Below are 18,596 nucleotides of genomic sequence, written 5' to 3' on the forward strand. Positions count from 1 at the left end.
TACCGGAATTTGATCTAACCTCTGCTCATCACCTAACGCATTCGTAGCCAACAATATATACCCCTGACATTCTTTCCCACTACAATTCACCAAAGTAGAGTTCAGGTAACAACCCTCAGCTATCACTGCTCCTCATTCTCCTTCCGGCATAAACCGAATCGATCGCTTAAAGCAATCCAACAATACCCGGTTCTTCGACAACCAATCAAACCTCAAAATCATCTCCGAATCAACCATTGGCAAACAAATCAAATCATGGACAAAGTCTTTATCCTCAATCTTGAAAGATACTTCCCTACAACCTGACCTAGTCACAACCGTCTGATACGGGGAATGCACATGCAAATCAAATGCTAATTTTGATACTTTCAATCCTAGTTTCTCAACTTTATTTAATGCAATAAACGAATGCGAAGCTCCAGTATTATATAATGCAACCAATATTTTCTCACCAAATAAACAATTACCTCTCATCAACGGATCCGAATTTACAGCATCCTAGGCGTTCACAATAAAACACCCGACCTTGTTGGTTCTGGACCACATTAGGAGTCCTCCTACGAGGGCAATCCTTTGCCATGTGTCCAGGCAATCCACATGTAAAGCATCCACCTATACCCAACTTTCACAAATCATAAGGGTGAAAACACCCGCAACGGTTACAAATTGAGTCTGGAGAAGCCTTACTCTGATTACCTCTCCCTTTGGCATGCTGGTACTGATCGTAGTTGTTCCTCCTAAAGCTCCCTTGACCTTGAGGTACATGCCCTATTCTCTTGAAGTTTTGAGCTCTTGGTTGAAAGTATTTTCCACGCCCCAGATTGTTAGTTCCTCCGCGAGTATCTCTTGATGATGCCACTTTCTTCGCACACTCCTCCACAACTCTTGCCTTATTCACAAGCTCGGAAATGATCCGAATCTCCAAAGGAGCTACAGTCGTCATGATGTTTTCCCTTAAGCCCCCTTGGTACTTAATACATTTTTAGCTCTCATAGGACTCCGGAACACCTTGACATACCCTAGAGAACCTACAAAGCTCCTCAAACTGACTAGTGTAATCGGCCACAGATAATGGGCCCTGCTTTAGTTGCATAAGTTCTAACTCTCTCGCTTCCCTTACAAATTAAGGAAAGTATTTCTTGTAGAAAGCCGTCTGAAATACATCTCAAGGAATGTCGGCATTCTAAAGCTGCAGTAATCGGCATTCTCCTTGCCACCAGTGCTGAGCCTCTCCTAAAAGTTAATACACCGCAAAATCCACAAATTGGTTGTTCGGAACATGCTGGGCTTGTAACGCATGCTCCATTTCTTAGAACCAATTGTCTGCTTCAGTAGGGTTGGTCGAACCTCTAAAAGTTGGTGGATGAACCTTGAGAAACAAAGCCAAGGTCATCGGAGCACCTTCCAAGTTATTACCGTCTCCTTCCCTATCTTCGTTCCTGTTTCCATTATCGTTTCTGTTTCCCGCTGGTTAGCCCAATCTCTCTACAGCTCGCAAAGTCGCAGCAGCATTTGCTTCCACAGTATTAGCCAAGTTGGCCGTCGCCGCCATGAACTCGGCATGGTTGCCGGCCAATCGAGATCAAGGTGATCAGTCTCAATATCAAAAGCCTAGTGCTTCAATTATCCCAAAACGGCACTCACAAACAAGCATGCTATGCATATATCAAACAGATAACCTAAATAGCATAAAAAATGACACAGAGTATGCAATGAAGCACAATTGGTCTATCCCTCAGGCTCACGAGGATGAACCATTCAACCATTCAAATTCTCAAGATTTTATCCCCAAAGCAATTTGGGAACAACCTAAACAAAATTCAAAAATTTTCTCAAAATTATGACCCAATAGGTTTTAATTATTGGGACTACATGGAAGCCTGGACTAAAGTATTTTGGTTTCAAAATACTCACTTCAGACATTCATGGTTAATTTATTTTAAAAGAAAAATCAATTATACTTTTCCAAATTGGTTCTACCAATGGTGGGACTTTTTTGGACCAATCCAAGAAATTTTACCCTCACCAACAGATGAAGGGTATAAACTTTTTCAATCAAACTTTAACAATCAGGAAACATGTGTTCCTGTAATGTTAAAATTTTTCTCAACTTTTTCATTGGCATGGGTATTCTCATGGCAATACAAGTATGCAAAACCAAACCACCCCAAATCATTTCCTATCCTTCAAAGGCATGGTTATGTCAAATGGTGGTCTCAATTTGATGCTTCAATGGCCTACCCAGAGAAGGTCAGAGAATGGTTCAAATCCAATCCTGAAAGTCAAAAGATTTCAGAGAGGGTTTCAATTGGGATGGCATAGTCTGCTTTGGATTGTTTGGTTTGATTACATGGATTTTGAAGATTTATCCAGAGTAAATATGAAGTTCAGCAAGAAGGTCTTTTTCCGTAACTTCTCAATCTCAGTTTCCAAAATTTTCAAAACCTGTACACTCTGAAATCAATATTTCTGGATTACAAAATAATTCAAACATTTCTCAAGCAGTTTATCAAACCGATGATAAGCATTCTTTTTAATTTAAAGTCCGCGGAGTTTAAGCCGACTAGTTATATATAGACATACAGAGTCTTGGAAGTTAAAGTAGTATACAACATATCTCTCTCAGAGTAAGCCTCTAAGGCACAATATAATATAAAAGTGAGAGTACAATTCAAAATATCTAAAATGACTCCAAAAAAGGATCGAGATCCTCCACTCTGTCACCATCACGTAACTCACCGAGGTGGATTACGACTTGCATTTACAGCATTCTCATTCCCTACTGAGAACTGGTGCTTTTTTCTCACCCCAAAATCCTCCACCCTTTCAGTGACACAGGTTTGAAGACTCAGTTTGAAGCTGTGGGCGATTATTAGACTTATTTATAAGGTTATGAGTTGAGTTACTTTCATAGAATTCCTTCGCCCTTGTTGTTTAAGTTTTTATTTTATTCAGAGGGATAGGTATTGTATTCGAGTTTTATATTGAATTTGTTTGTATAGCATTTGTTATTATTAGTATTATGTGATACTATTACTTGGTGATCTTTGATATATGATTTTAATTGATAGAAACAAAATTTTCAGGCATTTTTCTTAAAAATTAACACGTGATATCGGACTAAAGGCTCAATATTAAATAGTAAATAATGAAAGTAGATTAGTAATGCCTTATCTTTAGTACGATCATGACGTGCTTAAAGTTAGGGTGTTATATTATGGTATCAGAGTAGTTCGTTCCTGTTAGAGCCTTGGGAATGGACTGATTATGCTTCATTGCATACTCTGAGTGTCTGTCATGCTTAGTGACTTGTTCTGATGACAAGAGTTTAGATTTTACATGCATGGCTGTCTGTTGATTAACACTGTTAGCTTACCATTGCATACCTCATGGTGTTAAGTCTGGCCAACTTAATACTAATAATTTATGTATATAGAAACACTAATGGGTTATCATGGACGAAATAGAAGTAATATGTAATGCTAATCACGGGGTTTGGGAACGCTATAAGTTAAGTTTTAGGGGAACGTATAATCTTTATTCGTGCTAATATAGTTTGAAGTCATCTCTTCCTTGATTGCTTGAAGTGAAATTCTTTGTTTCACACCTTCTTCTTGAGATGTATTTTGAATATCCTCTGACCATATCGTATCGTTCATATATATCTTTGCTTGGTTATATTCCTAATTGTTGCTTGAATCTTTTGGAACATTCAATTTTGTCATTGTTCATGAATCTTATACTCATTGACTTCACCTGGAATTTATTTTGGGCGCAATAAATGATCTCTGACTCCTTAGAAACATTACCATTGACTTTGGCTGCCTAAATTTGTGAACCTTGTATTCCTTGAATCCAGCTTGAATTTGCCTTGACTTAATATGCTACATTTTTTTTATTGTTCCTAACAAAGTTTCTTGCCTCAGATTCCTTTCGTAAGGTACGGTTTAACTTTCCTTCTGGTACATTTCACTATCTGTATATCATTGTGTGGCTGCAATTCTATTCATCCTTCTGAAATCATACGACCATTATCCGTGATGTTCAACCTTTTCTTTCTAAATTTTGGATTCCTTTGTTCAAACTTGAGCTTAATTGTTAAAATTCCAAGCTCTCGGATTTTAAGGTTTAATGTCGAATTTTAAGGTTTAATTTGCATTAAACCTATCATACAACTTTTGCACCACACTGCACCTTTCATTAGTTTCCAGGCAAGGTAATTTTTCTTATGTTTGAGAACTAAACATGTCAAACCTTTCTATTTCTTTGATATATTTGAGAGTGAAGTTGATGCAAATCTTTTCTATCTTATATCAATTTTCGAGGATGAAAATTCTTATAAGTGGGGTAGGATGTAAGACTCCAGATTTTGAAAATTTAATAATAAATTATTTATGATTTATTTTATTTATTCAAGGATATATTCTTAGAGACTTTTATATTAATTTAATTATTTCTAATTTTTATTTAATTAGTAGTTATTTGAATATAATTTGTACATTGATGAACAAATAGTACTTTTTTAAAGATAATTCTATTGGATTAAAATTAGTTTTTAATACTACTTTATACCCTAATTATATTATTAATTGTCCCCAAAATAAAATCTGAATTTTTTCAATCCCTTCACCGCCACACTACTTTCCTTTTCTTCTTAAAACGCTAACACGACAGTAGCAGGAATCAAAAGAAAAGAGGAGAGGGTGCGAATCAGAGAAAGAGAGAAACCCGAGGGTGAGGTTGCGACGGGAAAGAGAGAAGAGAGGAGGGAGAGCTGCTGCCACCACGCCTAGCCGCCGAAGCACCGCCGCCGAACCCGTCACCTGCATCGCCACTATGAACCGCGAACAGAGGAGAGGGAGAGAGACGAGTTCACAAGGAAGAAGAGGAAGCAGCGTCGTCACTCCGTCGCTGTTCCTCGCCACTGTCGAGCCACCGTTCATGCTTCCATTTTGCACCACCGTGACTCCTGTTGTTGCCAAATCTGTCGCCGCCAAACACGGAAGGGAGAGCCAGACGCGAACAGCCAGGGAGAAGGGGAGAAGAACGCCGCTGTTCTGCCGTTCCTCATCACAGCTGAAGCTCGCCGCCACTGCATGTCACCGCCGTCGAAGCATCTTTCATCGTTGTAGTGGCCTGGGCTGTCACCAGAGGGAGCTACTGACCCCCATCGCCGCCATTGCTGAGCAGCTCGAGGAGAGAGAGATAGCTCTTAGAAGAGAGAGAAAATGCGACTGGGGATCTCACTGCTGCTGCTGCCGTTGTTGTTGCCGCCGTGCATGGCCGCCGGGAGCAGCATTTACGCTGCCGGAGTTCGCTGCTGGTGCTGGAGGTGCCCCGTTCATGGTTTCTTTCTTGGTACAATAAATCTTTTGCTCTAAAAACCTCTCTTTGTCACTATTTTGTTATGGATTATTGATTTTTGCACGACGATTTTATGTCAAGGTTGAGTTATTTTTGTTAGCTGGTGCCCTTGTGGATGTTACCACCACGTAACATAGTTGGAGTTGACGCCTTTGTTTTCGGACCGAAGGTAAAAGGTTTTCTATAACACGCTGGTTCGACTAACTGAGGTAGGGGATTCATTTTTAAAATTAAAAGTTCTAATTTAAGAATGCCCAAAAGTCTTATTGAATAATTGCAAATGATTTATAAGTGTTTAATATGACTAGTTGATAAGGATTGGTTGAATTATGGTTGTGAACGGTGTTATTTGTTAAACTGAAATATGAATTAAGTTCTATGAATTGAGTCTGGATTGACATTGTGATTGCTACTGGAATTTCTAGTCATGTCAACTTTTCAGCTTGGTGGTTAATTTGAGATTTATTTGATGATAGTGGACTCTGTTACAAGCTGGTTTGGAAATTGTTGTTAATTAAATATGCTAGCTTGATTGGATATTATTGTATTGAATGTTAAAGTGAACCGTTGGTTACTAAACTAAAATAAAGTAGGTTGAGTATTAAGAAATATGCTGTATCGATGTTTATGGAGTCAAAGTAATGAATTGTTGAGAAAATGAGGGAGTCCGGAGTGGTGTTGAAGTCTAATTTTTTAAGAGGATGTTTTGTCCGAATTTTTTGTAAAAGTATACAAAAAGTGATTTTATTTTGAAAACCTTATTTGAATATGTATTTAAATTAAGAAGCGAACTTTGTATTAAAAATCTGATTTACAGGCTTATTTTGAGAAATGATTTTAAAATTAAACCTGGTTAGCTTTTAGATTTGTAAAATGATTTGGCATTGGATTTGGAATGTCTGATTTATCAAGGATGATCTTTGAAAATCGAAAATGATTTAGTTGGGATCCTTGGAGGGTGGCAAAGCCTGAATTTTAGAGGAAATGCTGCAGAAATTTTTATAAAACTTCGAGGCTTTGCTTAAAACGTTGTTTAAAAGAAAATTTGATTTAAGACTCATATTGTTTGGTTTTCAATATATCAAGAAAAGTATTAACTTTTAAGTTTAACCTATTGAGGAAAGATTTTTGTTTTAAAGTTATGATTTGAGTCCAGCACATTAAGAAAAGGAGTTTTATCTTAAGTGTTAAAGAAGTTTGAATATTTATAAACTAAGCGTTTGATGCTTTGATTGATGAATGGCTAAAAGTGTATATTTCTGGTGATGCGGAGGTGTGTAATTATGTGATGTGGAGGTACGTTTAATAATATGGTGATGCGGAGGTATGAGTATGTAATTGGTGATGAGGAGGCATAATAAAGAGAAAGAAAATGAGAAGCCATGTATGATAGAGATAATTGAAACGGAGAATGAACCATGACAAGTGTATGATTAAATGGGCCTTTGTGCCAAATTGCTAATGCGAAAGGGCCCGCCTAACTGATAGTCTGAGATTGCTAATGCGGGAATGTTCGCCTAACTGATAGCTTGTTTTTACCGTGATGCCAATATATCCTAACTGACATACCCATGATGATAATTGTGCCTAACTGACACAGTAAGAAACCATATTCGGGGTTCGCCCCGAGTAACTGATAAACTACTATTTTATGGTTTATCTTGTGCTCAATTGAGTAGTTTTTATCAATTCTTTACACACTTATTCATATAATTTGCATGAGTTTACATTTTTCCTTTCTGATTTTGTGCTATGATTGAAAACATGCTTCTTTAGCCTTAAATTTCCTATGCTTCATCCTCTCTTATTACCATTCGATGTCGTGATATGTGTGTTAAGTGATTTTAGAGATTACAAGGCAGGAATGGCTTAGAGGATGGAAAGGAAGCATGCAAAAGTGGAAGGAATACAAGAAGTTGAAGAAATTGCTATGCTGTCCAGCCTGACCTCTTCGCACTCAAACGGTCATAACTTGAGCTACAGAGGTCCAAATGCGGCGGTTTCAGTTGCATTGGAAATATAACATCCGGGACTTCGAAATGATATATAATTTGTCATAGTGGCCGTACATCTAGGTGACGTGCACGCGTCGCAGTGACGAAAAACCAGCGTGGTAGATTTCGCAACTAGCGATTTTTGGGCTGTTTTTGGCCCAGTTCTCAGCCCAGATAACACAGATTAGAGGCTATAAAGTGGGAAATCCATCCATTCATTGATTGAATATTCATAATTCATAATTTTAGTTTTTAGATATAGTTTCTAGAGAGAGGCTCTCTCCTCTCTCTTAGGATTTAGGATTAGGATTTCTCTTAAGATTTAGGATTATGATTCTTTCGTTTTCTTCATTCCAGGTTCAATGTTCCTTTAATTTATGTTTTTCTTCTACTTTTATTTACTCTATTACTTTAGTTGCTCTATTTCACTTGTTAATTACTTATGTTGCCAAATTGGCTTATGAACTCTTCATATTAGATTTGAATTTATGTTTAAATACAATTTGAGGTATTTCAGATTTACGATTGCTTTCTTCTATTTATGATATAAATAATTTGGATTTTTTCCCTTTGCTTTAGTTGAGTAATTGGTGACACCTGAATTGTCAAACTCAACTGTGGTTGAAAATTGGAATTTGCTGATTGATTTGGATCCCTCTAAAGCTAGTCTTTCCACAGGAGTTAACTAGGACTTGAGGAATCAGATTAATTAGTCCACTTGACTTTCCTTTATTTAGTAAGGGTTAACTAAGTGGGAGCAATAAACAATTTTCATCACCCTTGATAAGGATAACTAGGATGGGATTTCCAGTTCTCATACCTTGCAATGGTGTTCATGATAATTAATTTATTTTAGAGTAAAGTATCATTTTTGTCCCAACGTTTGAGGTAAATCTTATTTGTGTCCCTAACGTTTAAATCGTCCTATTTGTATCCCTAAAGTTTGTAAAAGTGATTCAATGTTATCCTGTATTCAATTACACATCATGAACGCTTTAGTTTGAGTTTTAAAAATCTCTTCTTGAAGTTAGAATACAAATGTCTGGGATAGAATCGATGATCTACTCCGAAAAATAGCTCATCAAATGTTGAAACTAATTCCTACAACATTTACATAATTCACTTTTCTAGGAACATAATTGAATCTAAACACAAATAGTGGGTATAATATTAAAATCGAACACATCCAAGTGAGACCTAATTGAGAATGAATATATCCAAATGAGAATAATTAAAAAATATAATCTGATTTGTTAGTATAATTAATAGTAGAATAACATTGAATCACTTTTATAAACGTTAAGGATACAAATAGGACGATTTAAACGTTAGGGACACAAATAGGACTTACCCCAAACGTTGGGGACAAAAACGATACTTTACTCTTTATTTTATTATTAATTTATTTTTCTTGTCATTTAAATTACTTGTTCCTTATTCCAAAAACCCAAAAATATACCTTTTTCTATAACCAATAATAATTCACACCTCCCTGCAATTCCTTGAGAGACGACCCGAGGTTTCAGTACTTCGGTTATCAATTTTATTGGGTTTGCTTAAGTGAGAAACAAGTTTTTGTATGAAAGGATTATTGCTTGGTTTAGAAACTATACTTGCAACGAGAATTTATTGTGAATTCTAAACCATCAATCTTCCGTTCATCAGTAACGTCGAGTTCCGGGTAGACAATCGACGCGTGAGCTCATTGCCTGCTTAGGACAGACATGCATCATATTGTTTGCACATTTGTATTTGGTTGTGTTTGCTTGTATTACTTCTCTATGATCGTGCTGTTTGACTTATTTGTATGTTGGTTTGGATTTCTTACTTGTGCCTTTAGTTTGCGAATGTATTGAGGTGTTTAAGACTTGATGTTGTGATTGTTGAGACTTAATTATGTGGCTGAGAAATAGTTAACATGACAAATTTTGTGAATGCAATTTTGTTTTAAACTCAGAAATTTAAAGAAAGTATTTAGTTATCTAAAGTAAAATTTTAAAGTATTTTCAGGGGTTAGTAAAAGTATAGTTTTCTTGAGTAAATGAATCATTTGCATTTTAATATTTATTTTTACGGCATTCTCATTCCCTACTGAGAACTAGTAGTTTTTTCTCACCCCAAAATCTTCCACCGTTTCAGTGACACAGGTTTGAAGACTCAGTTTGAAGCCGTAGGCGATTATTAGACTTATTTATGAGTTAAGTTTATGAGTTGAGTTACTTTCATAGAATTTCCTCGCCTTTGTTATTTAAGTTTTTATTTTATCCAGAGGGATAGGTCTTGTATTCGAGTTTTATATTGAATTTGTTTGTACAGCATTTGTTATTATTAGTAATTATGTGATACTATTACTTGGTGATCTTTGATATATGATTTTAATTAATAGAATCAAAATTTTCAGACATTTTTCTTAAAAATTGGCACGCGATATCGGACTAAAAGCTCAATATTAAATAGTAAATAAGGAAAGTAGATTAGTAATGCCTTATCTTTAGTACGATCATGACGTGCTTAAAGTTAGGGTGTTACATAAAACACTTCCAAATGCTATGCTTTACCTTTCCATCACATTTCAACCAACTCAACACCTATATCAATCAATTCCTCCTTCATAAACTCAACAATTTCACAATTTGTACATCAATATTCCAATATTAACTACTTGAACACAATCTCACTACTCATAAGCATCATTTATCATACCACATAAAAAATTCTCATAATTACAATAATTCAACCTCAACATCAACAATTCTCATCACAAGTCATCAAAATCATCACAAGCAGTAACATCATCACACATTATCAATTTAACAACTGTATCCTAAGGTCCACTAGCCTAAGTGTCCAGAAATATTACATATTACATAGAGAAAACTGAAACCATACCTTGGCCGATTTCCAATATGCACAATACACCAAGTTGAGTCCAATTCAAGCCTCCAATCACCAACAAATCACTAATCAACTCCAACAAGCATCAACAATCAAATTTTTCAAGCTATACACATTAATTTACTACAAATCAATACATAAGATTCCTAAATACACAAATTCACAAGGGATAAGAGCAAATTTACCTTACTCAATAGTTTTGGGAGCAAAATTCAATAGTAACCAAGTGCTAGAGTGTACCTAAACACCCAAAATCACAAAAATCTCTCAAAAACCAAACCTACAATTTCGGAATTCTTAGAACAGTAGAATGGGAAGTAAAATTCAAAATCTTACCAACAGAGGTTAGATTGTACTAACGGGCTTGCAAGAGCTTCGCGTAGCCGCCGACGGCATGCGAATCGGAGCTCCATAGTTCAAGTTTTGGTCAATTGAAGAGAGGAGTGAATAGTATTTCTTCTCCTTCCTCTCTCTCATTTCCCAGCTGCTAGCTTTAGTGTGTGTGAGTTGAATTGGGCTCATTAATGAACTTATATATGTTGGGCTTGGGCCCAACTTGAACCCGGTCTAACCTGATAGTGTTTTTGGTCCGTTTGGCCTAATTTTGAGCCAAACTTTTAAAATTAGTGCCCGGTTTTCAATTCTAATTGTTTTCTTAAGCTTTTCTATTATTTTTATCATTCTCGCACAGTACCAGACAGATTTAAGCCGATACTGCCGGTTAATTTACCGGTACGTGTTTTTACGTAATTTTTCGTAGAAAATTACATTTTCCAACTCAGAAAAATCTATTGAGTCCAAATATCATATTTAAATCTTCTAATTAATATTCTAAATTTTTGGATCCTATTTTGGGTAATTAATTTAATTTAATTAAGCGGTTAGTTAGTCACGGTTCTTACATGCGCACTGGAGCCAGCAATGCTGGAGCCAGCGGCGGCGCTGCTGGTTCCAACGGTGATGCTGCTGGTGGGGCACCCACGTCAACACCTTCTCTGCCGCCTCAGCAGGGGGACCACGACGACGACGACGACGATGACGATTACCGGGATTTGTAAGGTTAGGGTTTTATATTTTTTTGTCTACTTCATTGTACTCGACGTCCGTGATATTAGTTTGTATTCAAACTATTTATTTTTAATAGAATAATTTGTTTATTTCTACTAATTTTAGATTTTTGCTAATAATTTTGTTAACTTAATTTGACTACTAATTATAGCTTATTAGTGTCCAAAAATAATTTTAAAAAATTAAAAATACTACCGTCGAGTTAATCCGACGGTAATCGTCAACTCAGTCTCGTTAAATTCATTGAAAACACCGACTCTATTGGTAATTAGGGTCGGATGAAAAAAATTATGCCGACAACGAGTTTCCAGCGCCGTTTATACCGTCAACCCTGGACCGACGGTAAATTCGACAGTAAACTAATTACTCGCAAATTTATTTGATGAGTCTGATGGTATTCAACGTTTTCTTGTAGTGGTGTCTGATTATATATAAAACATAGATTCACTAGAGTTGATTTAGACCAACTTAATCGAACCAAGCATACTAAAATCTAAACCATAAATCGTAGCTCATCACGGATCCGACTATGGAGCGTTGAGACATCCTTGTCTAGTGTGCCCCTTTTCTCGACAGAGGCTGCATGTCTTTTCTGTAAGCTCCACGACATTTATCTCATTCTGCAACGGAATAGATACCGATTTTTCTGTTGTCTTCTGTCGTATGGAAGAGTTTGAATGTATCTTGGGTGCTGAGATGTATTTACACGTAACTCGGATACTGAGATCCTCTTCAGTGTTTACATGTTTCTCGAATGCTTGCCTAACACATATCTCAGGTGTACTTTCGATATGTCAGTTGTCGTTGTGTCAGATAACGGAATTTGAATACCTAAAATTTGCTTATTTCTTAATTCCTCCATCAGTATCCGAAATGTAATACGTTGTATATTTAAATAATTACTTTATATTGTATGCATTTTCATAATTTTTATATTTATTTGATTTAAATAAAAAACCCTATCTTCGAATATCCACACGGTACTCGTGTTACGGATCTTGTAGGTATGCATGATCACCACTTCCTCAAACGTGTAGTGTACTTCGGTGGTATGACTATGTGACTGGAAATTGCAAAGTCCACTAATTGGGACAAGTTGGCCAGGGGTTTGAATCTTGGCTTTTAAATTAATCAAAGATAATTACTAACACTTTATGAGCATTTTCTTTAGATCTATTAATAATTGACTTGTGAACTTTCTTAGGCCATCAATTTATGGATGAACGCCAATGACTGGAATGCTTCGCTCCTGTTGATTACTTAATTTAGTGCATCATTTTCTTTCTTTTTTCAATGAAAAATAGTATTTCCAGAATATATGTCACACTGTAAAGCTAGGTAACTTAATTAATTAATTCTTGCACATAACACACACATTGAAATGTACAATGGAAACATCACGTGTAAACAACTTATATATATATATATATAAAAAGATAATGTAAAGAGCAAGTAAGTGGTGATATATCAATTGCGCATTTTTAATGGCAAAGAAGCACAGAATAGCATAAGGCATATAGGATATATTCTTGTGAAATTCCGTTAAAAATATTACAAAGTTTTCGTTTGCTTTTGATTTTAAATTAGGGTTACACAAGAATATTCTTCATTATCATAATCTCCAAGGGGAAGCTTAATTAAAATAAATATAAGTTGACAAGGAATCCAGCCATCATGGAACTTCCAAAGAAGGACTTTAACAATTAACATATCATTTATTATTTATCTTTAAGAGGCCATTAAGGGTCATTTGGCCCTAGATTCACTCAAGGGACAGATTTAGGGTTAGTGTTAACAATGCAAGAACCCTTACTAAAAAGGGAAAATCCAATATTCCAAATAAAGCAATGGCCTAATAAGTCCATGTTCTAAGGATCCAATTGAAGTCATAAGATCTATTAAATAATTAATGCCGTGGACTTCTCAAACGCAATGTTTCATTGGCCAACATGTGGCTCTAATTTTTTTATTAATCGTATAAATAAAATACATAATACAAACAAGTCCTTCACCCACTCAAAATGATTGAGAACTGATAAGCATATGATATGATATATCTAACTTTATATATATATATTTGGGGATTGGAGATAAGGCCCAAATATTTTATGTTCCTCTTATTACACGTTGATTGATAGTAATTTTAGTAACGTGCATTTGTTGAAACTTTAGTTATGTGTATTTGTTTATTGGCAGTAAGATCGAAAAGAACCCATAGCTATGAACCGTACGTGTCCACTGTCCACACCACCAAGGGTGGATTTGTTAGTGCCTTTAAATTGTTGGGTGCTCTGATCTTGAGTGCTCTTGAGCTTCTAAAGAATTTTTTTTTTAGCTAGCTTATAGTCTTACTATAAGAAAAGAGAGTTATTTTTGCTCTTTAATTTTGACACTCATTTATTTTCAACTTACTCTACTATTTTTTTTTTCGTTGAGTTCTGTCAATTTTAGCATCACACTGCTCTCAGTTTGGGATCATACTATTCATTCTTTATCTTCAAAATCTCAGTTTATTCTTCAATTTCAAAATCTCATCTCATTCTTTGTTGAAAATTTTTGTTGAGAATTTTTTATGGTCAATAAATGTCAAAATAAATAGTATTTTTGACGGTTAATAAGTATCACAAAAAATATATTCTCAAATTTTTTTAACAAATTAATTTTTACGGCCAATATTTATCAAAATAAGATTTAAAATTTCTTTACTGTTAGAAATATGAGACTAAACTGGAGGAAGGATTTGTATATTATTGAGTGTAATCAAGTTGTCTATTCATCAAGCTGTCTATTCAAGTTGTTTAGAATGATACAATATAGAAGGGTATTTATAGGAGCTAAGAGAATCGTCATAATAAAGACGTAATATTCTATAATAAATATTTAGATCTACTAAATAATTCTAACTGATCCTAATTGATCCTAATTATATTCTAACATCCCCCTCAAACTCAAGTGACAACTTGAGTTTGAAACTTATTTAAAACAACGAAATAAAGAGAAAAAATGCATAAACTGATAAAACGGGTGCAACTGGAACTGCCGAAAGGAAGCACAGATGGAACTGCCGCTTATCTGAAGGAATTGCAGATGGAACTGCCGCTAACCTGAAGGGAGCGCAGACGGAACTGCCGCTAGTTTGAAGGAAGCGCAGACGGAACTACCGCTAGTCTGAAGGAAGCGCAGACGGAACTGCCGCTTGACTAAAGAAATTGCAAATGGAACTACCAGAAAGAAACCCAGACGGTACTGCCACAAGGAAACACAGACGAAATGCAGACGAAACTGCCACAAGAAAATGCAGACGGAACTGCCACGAAAGAACGCAGATGGAACTGCCACGAGAGAACGCAGACGGAATCACGGAACTGTCGAAAGAGAGCGAAAACTATATGATTTCTTCATGAGAATAGGTAAGCAGCAGATGAAAATTGTGTTTGATCATTCGACTCGGAAAAACAGAAGACAGAGAGAACAGGCTAGTCGATGAGGTGAAAAAGTATCCAATGAGTGACAAAAGCTAAGAAAAAATGGCATAAAAAAAAAGAAGTACAAAAACTATGATGATTTCATCGCAAGGAAAACAACATATTCTTTTCAAGGAAGATATCATGGCTCTGATACCATATTAGAAATATGAGACTAAACTGGAGGAAGAATTTCTATATGGAAAAGTCTATGGGGCCAGCAGATTTGTTAAAATTTGGCCAGCACTTAGCTAGCAAAATAAAAATGAGTGATTCTCCACCATTAGATGAAATCTCACACCATTAAATACTATTGATGGCTAATTGATGGCTATAACTCATAAAATCTGCTGGCCCCCTAGCACTTCTCTTTGTATATTATTGAGTGTAATCAATTTGTCTATTCAAGTTGTCTAGAATGATACAATATAGAAGGATATTTATAGGGACTAAAAGAATCGTAATAATAAAGACGTAATATTCTATAATAAATATTTAAATCTACTAAATAATTCTAACTGATCCCAATTGATCCTAATTATATTCTAACATTTACAATTATTTATACGTTAAAAACACTATTTTTGACAAAATTTTTATTAACATATTTCATAGTTAAAATAGTATCAAAATTTATTATTTATACGAATTTTAAATTTTTTTTTACACATATAATCCTAAAAAATAATCTATATTGTTGTAGTGTCTTTAGAAGTAAAAAGATTAATGAAACTTTTTATTTTTGTAAAAAGAAATTATTAATATTTTTTATTAGTTAAATATTTTTATTTTTATCGGCTGAAATTACTTGTTGCTGCCATCTTTTGTGGTTTCCTTCCCTAATTTGTCACTATTTGAATTAAAAAGACGGGAGTTGAATAATTATGGTTAAAAAGAAAGTTATTAGGAATAATTGCAGTATTATAATTTATTCCTAAAATTTTTAGAATTGTCAGAATTTACAGAATTCTCTAAATTTTTTATATATCTTTTCTAAAATTATCTATAGTTGAGATAACCAAAAACTTTAATATCATATAAAGGTTCTATATCAGAATATTAGAGATAAAAACAAGAGAAAAATCAAAGAAAATAGAAATAGGAATTTGTTTACAATAGTAACTTGCAGAACAAGAAATCATTGAGAGAGTTTTCTATATTGAATGAATATTACTCCAAATAATCTCATCAGTTACAACTAAATGAGAGCATATTACACCAAGAATAACTTTAACCAATATATATTAGCAGTTAAGAGTGTAAAATAGTTATGCAAGCTAACAGATTCTGTTACACTAGTGATAACCAATTCTTAAATCAATCTTGACTCTCATTCTCTAAGTTGGAGTTGACTTATGCCTTAAGAGCCATTTTAAGATTAATCTCATCAAATATTAATGTTATAATTTCTCTTTATTGATATTTTCTTTTAAAAGTAACGTAGATAACTGAGAAAAATTAGGATTATTTATCGAGAAAGTCACTTACAAAAAGAAAAAAAAGAAAAAATAACAAAAAAATGACATCTAGTAGTGTGTTATTTATTGAGAATAACTTATAACTTACTTTTACTAAACAATGAACTCGGGTGTTTGTGAGGCAGATAGAAGTATACTTCTTCAAAAGCAGAAGTAAATGCAAAATTAAAGTAGAAAGAGAAGTAGAAAAATATTTTGTATTTAAATATATTTACAGAAGTATTTTTTTACTAAAATCAGAAACAAATAAACTCTTTGGACCAGTCCCTTTTTTTAATAAATTATAATTATGGTCATGAATAGAAAATTATTTTACATAAATTTCATTTTCAAAAAATTAAAATTTACATTTTTTATTATATATATATACTTCTCACTTCTGGGTAATAAATAAAACAATTACGTAAATTTTTATTATAAATCNNAAAAATTGCTTACTTTTTGCTTTTTACTTTTTTTAGTAGCACAAACGTAAATGACTCTAAAAATAAAAAAAAATTATTTTGAAAAAAAAAGTTCATCATAGAAACCCAAACAAACAAACCCAATACTAATATAATTTTTGAGAAACAATTTTTAGAAAATTTAAATGTAGCTTAACAACGTCTAAAGATCCAAAATATCTAACCATATCTAAATCCTATCTGAACAAAGGAATCTTTTATTTCCATTTCTTAAAAGTTCGGTTGTAATTATTGTTTAATTACTTGAGTACAATAGATTACAGTACTACATACTCTATGCTTACAACATTAACTTCTTTTAAAATTCGAATTCCAATTCATATATATCTCTGCCTCATTAATACACTCTTGGTGAATATTTCTGCTTGTTTAATTTGTTGATATTTTGTACTATTCTCTAGCTACCATTCCGATCTTACCCTAATCTTTTTAGTATAATGTTCTAAAAATACCAAAGCTATGCTTAGTAAGTTTGTTTTATTAAAGCCAGAAAATTAATTGATAAGCACATGCTTAATCCATCTTTATCACACATAATAATTTAACGAATATTGATTTAATATATTAAAGAATGGTTAAGTTCATCTTGCAAGAAGGACGAAATCAGATAAGAAGAAAAATTGGAAAAGAAAATAATAATTAGTGGCAATAATTACATGATAGTATCGATGCTTAGGTTTGAAACTTCTTTATTAAAAAAATGGTACTATATATGCGAATCAATTTGCTAGTAACGGTTTCTGATCGATCTACAAGATAATATAGATAATTGAGAGGACAATATACATACTAGGACATTCATTAAATAAATAACCCTTGGTATTAATAAAATAATATGCTTCATTGTCCCGGAATATTCCTGATGTGGACCATATATATATGGGTGACTTATGTGATTAGAATGCTAATATACGAATTCTATTTGCTTTCCTTCAATACAAAGGTATCCCTAATATATAATATCATATGTAATTAATAAATTATACTATATAGAAAAAATAGGGCATCTTTTGTGCTTAGTTTTTATTTTGTTCGTTTCTTATTATGAATACTTTAAGCTGATATATACTATATATAGCTAGGGTGGAATATGATTCTCGAAGTCTCCCCCTTTAATTACAATTATAAAAGAAAATCACAGGGTACAAATCATCACCGCCATGAAAAAATCATAATATCAACAGAATATAATTATTTAATAGCCCACTACAGTTGTCAATGACTCCAACCTACACTCCCTGGTTTCTTTTCTTTTTAATAATTTAAAAAGAAAAAAAAAAATGAAGATGAAGATGTAAATGTGTGTGTAGTCTTGTCTCATGAAAGCTATGTAAATGCTAATAAAAACGGATTCAGTGTTATGATTCATTAATAGAGGAAGTCAATAATTCAGACTGAGTCACGGAGAATATTAATACACTCACAGCATGCAATTAATTTGCCAAAGTATGAAATCAAATTGGCATAGTAAAATACAGTAATTTATTACTAGCTAGACGCCGGAAAACTAAAGGCCTAGAGGGCCATGAAAGTAACTAAATCTTTTAAACACTGAAAGTTGATGGCATCGTAAAATTATGGGCTAAATGGTCAAGTTCATCACACTGCATCTATTTATAAAAACAGGATATTAAGATTATCTCCGGTAGAAAATTTATCTCAATTTTTAGTTATTGTTCACCTATCATAAAAAATAATTCCATATTAATTTTTATATCATAAACAGTAAATAAAAACTTAAAACATTTTTCTCTTTTCTATTAGGAGAAATATCTCAATTTTTGTTCACCTATCATAAAAAATAATTCCATATTAATTTTTATATCATAAACAGTAAATAAAAACTTAAAACATTTTTCTCTTTTCTCT

At 33.7% G+C, this 18,596-nt stretch overlaps 1 long non-coding RNA gene across 1 annotated transcript; it reads left to right on the plus strand.

Moving 5' to 3' along the window:
- LOC110267196 lies at window positions 2,767-9,657 on the plus strand. The gene is made up of 2 exons (XR_002354554.1): window positions 2,767-2,889; window positions 9,557-9,657. It is a non-coding gene; the product is annotated as an uncharacterized LOC110267196 (long non-coding RNA).

Source organism: Arachis ipaensis, chromosome B09 (genome assembly GCF_000816755.2).
Source record: "Arachis ipaensis cultivar K30076 chromosome B09, Araip1.1, whole genome shotgun sequence".
NCBI classification, from domain to species: domain Eukaryota; kingdom Viridiplantae; phylum Streptophyta; class Magnoliopsida; order Fabales; family Fabaceae; genus Arachis; species Arachis ipaensis.